The sequence below is a fragment of the Schistocerca gregaria genome, chromosome 6 (genome assembly GCF_023897955.1).
Source record: "Schistocerca gregaria isolate iqSchGreg1 chromosome 6, iqSchGreg1.2, whole genome shotgun sequence".
NCBI classification, from domain to species: Eukaryota; Metazoa; Arthropoda; class Insecta; order Orthoptera; family Acrididae; genus Schistocerca; species Schistocerca gregaria.
In genome coordinates, this window is record NC_064925.1 from 521,906,550 (window position 1) to 521,912,347 (window position 5,798).

The 5,798-nt window shown below is 41.8% G+C and overlaps 1 non-coding gene across 1 annotated transcript; it reads left to right on the forward strand.

The window, feature by feature from the left end:
* The first annotated feature begins 2,971 nt into the window (after nt 1–2,971).
* Nucleotides 2,972–3,045, forward strand: Trnas-uga (transfer RNA serine (anticodon UGA)). Its single transcript has one exon. It is a non-coding gene; the product is annotated as a tRNA-Ser (tRNA).
* The last annotated feature ends 2,753 nt before the right edge of the window (nt 3,046–5,798 follow it).

Sequence of the window (5,798 nt, forward strand, 5' to 3'; positions counted from 1 at the left end):
AGGTTATCAGTAGTCCTGACAGAATGTCGTCTACTTCTGGGGCCTTGTTTCGACTTAGGTATTCCAGGGCTCTGTCAGATTCTTCTTGCAGTGTCATATCTCCCATCTCATCTTCATCTACATTCGCTTAAATTTCTATAATATTGCCTTCAATTTCATCTCCCTTGTATAGACTCTCAATATACTGTTTCACCTTGTTTTCATACAGGTGGTTCTCTTTTCTCCAAAGGCCTTCTAATTTTCCTGTAGGTGGTATCTATCTTCTCCTAGTGAAACACGCATCTAAATCCTTACATTTATACTCTAGCCATTCTTGCTTAGCCATTTAGCACTTCCTGTCAATCTCAATTTTAGATGTTTGTACTCATTTATTTCCTTCAACCCGCATCATTTGCTGCATTTTTATATTTTCTTCTTTCACCAATTAAATTCAGTATTTCCTGTGTTATCCAAAAGTTTCTACTGTTCCTTTTTTTAACCTATTTGGTCCTCTGTTGTCCTATCTATTTCATACCTTAAAGCTATCCATTCGTCCACTACTGAATTTTTTTCTTTGTTCTAGTTAACTGTTGCCTATTACTCCCTCTGAAACTCTCTCCAACCTCTGGCTCTTTCAACTTATTCAGGTCCCATTTCCTACCTTTCTGCAATTTCTTCCGTTTTAATCACCAGTTCATAACCAATAAATTGTGGTCAGAGTTCATGTCTGCGCCTGAGAAAGTCTTGCAGTTTAAAAAATGTTCCGAAATTTATGACTTACCATTATATAATCAGTCTGAAATCTTTCAGTGTCTTCAGATGTCTTCCACGTATACAGCCTTCTTTTATGGCTCTTCCATGAAGTGTTAGCGATGATTAAATTATTCTCTGTTCAAAATTCTACCAAACGGCTTTCTCTTTCATTCCTTTTCCCGAGCTTATATTCAATTTCTATTTCTCCTTCTCTTCCTTTTCCTCATCACAACTATTATATATGAGTTACTTAACTGACACATGAATGGTCCGATTCGACACATGGAAATCTGGCCCGATTTTTTTAATTGCACGATGCTCTCACTAAACTACACTGTTTTAAATTTAGCTGTTTAAAATAAGTAAACGTATTTTTTTGATCGAATGTTGGTGAATATAGTAGTGTGAAAAGAAACGGACGCATACCCTCGGCTGCTTGTGCATCTGTAAAGAGACAAGTAACCACAAATCCATCGTCACCTACCTCGCCGTCTGAAGTCACAAGTGATATATTACCTGAAATCAAAATATAATTACCGTAATATTTTTAGTTGTACAGCAAAATGAGTATATAAATATGATACCATTCGTTGTAATTTTTTGCATGGGTTGCTAGCTGAATTTATGTCCTGGCAGAGTTTCTCTAGTACTGCTTTCTATAGTAATATGGAATCCTGTTACCGTTCTCAGTCGCGTGAAGTTACAATATCAAGAATGCAGTATGAATGCCGTAATCATCTAATTCTTGAGTATGGTTCTCTGGTTAAATTCTTTTTCGTGGGAACTCATTGGAACGATGTCGACTTTTAGACAAAGGCTGCATAAAATTAGATGAAATAGGAAATATAAGCAACAATCTGGGAAAATGATTCCAGAAAAGAAGGCAATGTTGCTACGGGTGACGACGAAGACTGCCTTTCCAGCCCAAAAGTAGCACTATACGGCCTGGAATAGGTTTTTAGTGACTAATAAAAGGCTGCAGTTTTTTATTGAATGAGTGAAAAAGGTTCAGTAAAGCAATTTTTTTTTTGGTAATACGCGACTTTGAATTGTAAAAGTTGAAGGAAGAATTATATTAAAAGGGAATCCGCATCCAAATAAACTCAGGAGTGTCTGAAAGGAGGAGTTTCCAGAAATCAGACAGGAGGGAAGGTCAGAAGACTACAAAATTTATTTCTGGATAACTTGTAGATCAAATACTATTATCACTAATGTTTCTTCATATTCCATTTCTGTGCATACCGACACGGTAACTATTACAAACACTGGATGCTGTGCAAGCCTCCCAATGACGTGAATTACGATTGAGGACATACGTCTAGGACTGTTCTAGCCAGAAGTTTCTATAAAGAGGTCGGAAGAAGCTAGAGTCCCCCGAAGCAAATTACTTAAACACAATAAAGTGCGGCGTAATAATTTTCGGTGCACAGTGATTCATCTAGCTACCATGACCGCTGTTGGAAGAGGCAAACTTGATCACACGCCTCACCTTTGAACTCTCAGTCATCTACTGGTGACTCTCATAGGAGTGACAACGACGAAGAAATACGCAGCACGTGCCTCACGCTTATTCTACCACCGAGAACAATTGTAACGATTGTGGCGAAGCCATTATCTCCTAGGTGTCTTCTGCGGCCTCATAGATTTTTTTTTCTAGGTTAGACGCGCCTGGAATTCACTTTAAACCTATTACAGTACAAGCTTTATAGTCCCTTTTGTCAGTATGTATTGTAAAGGATAGACATGGAATAAAATGAACGACGGATTTGAAGCACCGAGGCGACACACAGCATACTTCTCTCCAAAACAGTCAGTGCGAAGACGAAGCAGCACTTTTCACATTTTACGAATGATGAGCAACGAATGAGAATGGTATCATTTTTCTTCACTGCAAGGGTATTAAACTTCCTGGCAGATTAAAACTGTGTGCCCGACCGAGACTCGAACTCGGGACCTTTGCCTGTCGCGGGCAAGTGCTCTACCATCTGAGCTACCGAAGCACGACTCACGGCCGGTACTCACAGCTTTACTTCTGCCAGTACCTCGTCTCCTACCTTCCAAACTTTACAGAAGCTCTTCTGGAAACATCCCCCAGGCTGTGGCTAAGCCATGTCTCCGCAATATCCATTCTTTCAGGAGTGCTAGTTCTGCAAGGTTCGCAGAAGAGCTTCTGTAAAGTTTGGAAGACAGGAGACGAGGTACTGGCAGAAGTAAAGCTGTGAGTACCGGGCGTGAGTCGTGCTCGGTAGCTCAGATGGTAGAGCACTTGCCCGTGAAAGGCAAAGGTCCCGAGTTCGAGTCTCGGTCGGGCACACAGTTTTAATCTGCCAGGAAGTTTCATATCGGCGCACACTCCGCTGCAGAGTGAAAATCTCATTCTGCAAGGGTATTGCAACAATAAAACAACTATGCGTCCCAAATCTGTCACAAACCTGACAACTGGGAGCTTCATTGTGGCAAAGAACTGGGTGGTCAGTGTGATATTTCGTGCAGTACAGTTAGCTGGAATGTTTTCACACTTCTTGAACATCGAGTCTATAACACTGAATTTCCTCCGTGTGGCTGTAGCAGGGTTCCAAATCTCACGTAGCGTCCTTGAAAATAATGGCAAGGCATTATTCTAGAGCTGGTACAACCGTAGGTTTTCTCTGTAAGAAACTTTATAACGAACTGCTCAATACGAATGAAATAGGAGACATGACTAACAACTTCATACGAAACTTCCTGGCAGATTAAAACTGTGTGCCCAACCGAGACTCGAACTCGGGACCTTTGCCTTTCGCGGGCAAGTGCTCTACCATCTGAGCTACCGAAGCACGACTCACGCCGGGTACTCACAGCTTTACTTCTGCCAGTATCTCGTCTCCTACCTTCCAAACTTTACAGAAGCTCTCCTGCGAACCTTGCAGAACTAGCACTCCTGAAAGAAAGGATACTGCGGAGACATGGCTTAGCCACAGCCTGGGGGATGTTTCCAGAATGAGCTTTTCACTCTACAGCGGAGTGTGCGCTGATATGAAACTTCCTGGCAGATTAAAACTGTGTGCCCTACCGAGACTTGCTCGCGAAAGGCAAAGGTCCCGAGTTCGAGTCTCGGTCGGGCACACAGTTTTAATCTGCCAGGAAGTTTCATATCAGAGCACACTCCGCTGCGGAGTGAAAATCTCATTCTGGAAACTTCATACGAAGCTACAACCATCCATCTGACGTTTGTACGCTTTAAAGAAGCATTACCATTGGCTTTACTAGCGTTGTTTGTGTGGATTTATAGCGAAGCTCAGCTGAGATTTTGTGGCGCTATCTAAAGATAAGACAGGATAGTGAAACACGGCTTACATATAAAATCAGAATGACTTACTCATAAAATTCAGTGTAAAAAGAAAACCATCGATCGTGTCCCTTCGCTAACTGGAGTACAGTACACTTTACTTACAAATGGACTGAACAGGAAAGTTGGATACTCGGTGCGATCTACATCTACATCTACATCTACATCCATACTCCGCAAGCCACCTGACGGTGTGTGGCGGAGGGTACCTTGAGTACCTCTATCGGTTCTCCCTTCTATTCCAGTCTCGTATTGTTCGTGGAAAGAAGAATTGTCGGTATGCTTCTGTGTGGGCTCTAATCTCTCTGATTTTATCCTCATGGTATCTTCGCGAGATATACGTAGGAGGGAGCAATATACTGCTTGACTCTTCGGTGAAGGTATGTTCTCGAAACTTTAACAAAAGCCTGCACCGAGCTACTGAGCGTCTCTCCTGCAGAGTCTTCCATTGGAGTTTATCTATCATCTCCGTAACGCTTTCGCGATTACTAAACGATATTGTAACGAAGCGCCCTGCTCTCCGTTGGATCTTCTCTATCTCTTCTATCAACCCTATCTGGTACAGATCCCACACTGCTGAGCAGTATTCAAGAAGTGGGCGAACAAGCATACTGTAACCTACTTCCTTTGTTTTCGGATTGCATTTCCTTGGGATTCTTTCATTTAATCTCAGTCTGGCATCTGCTTTACCAACGATTAACTCGATATGCTCATTCCATTTTAAATTACCCCTAATGCGTACTCCCACATAATTTATGGAATTAACTGCTTCCAGTTGCTGACTTGCTATTTTGTAGCTAAATGATAAGGGATCTATCTTTCTATGTATTCGCAGCACATTACACTTTTCTACATTAAGATTCAATTGTCGTTCCTTGCACCATGCATCGATTATCTGCAGAGCCTCCTGCATTTCAGTACAATTTTCCATTTTTACAATCTCTCGATATACCACAGCATCATCTGCAAAAAGCCTCAGTGAACTCCCGATGTCATCCAGAAGGTCATTTCTGTATATTGTGAATAGCAACGGTCCTATAACACTCCCCTGCGGCACACCTGAAATCACTCTTACTTCAGAAGACTTCTCTCCATTGAGAATGACATGCTGTGTTCTGTTATCTAGGAACTCATCAATCCAATCACATAATTGGTCTGATAGTCCATATGCTCTTACTTTGTGCATTAAACGACTGTGGGGAACTGTATCGAATGCCTTGCGGAAGCCAAGAAACACAGCATCTACCTGGGAACTCGTGTCTATGGCCCTCTGAGTCTTGTGCACGAATAGCGCGAGCTGGGTTTCATACAACTGTCTTTTTCTAAACCCATACTGATTCCTACAGAGTAGATTTCTAGTCTCCAGAAAAGTCACTATACTCGAACATAATACGTGTTCCAAAATTCTACAACTGATCGACGTTAGAGATATAGGTCTATAGTTCTGCATATCTGTTCGACATCGCTTCTTGAAAACAGGGATTGACCTGTGCTCTTTTCTAATCCTTTGGAACGCTACGCTCTTCTAGAGACCTACGGTACACTGCTGCAGGAAGGGGGCCAAGTTCCTTCGCGTACTCTGAGTAAAATCGAACTGGTATCCCATCAGGTCCAGTGGCCTTTCCTCTTTTGAGCGATTTTAATTGTTTCTCTATCCCTCTGTCATCTATTTCGATATCTACCATTTTGTCAATGCTAAAATTTCTCTAATTCGATAAGAGATTCAGATCTAACCAAG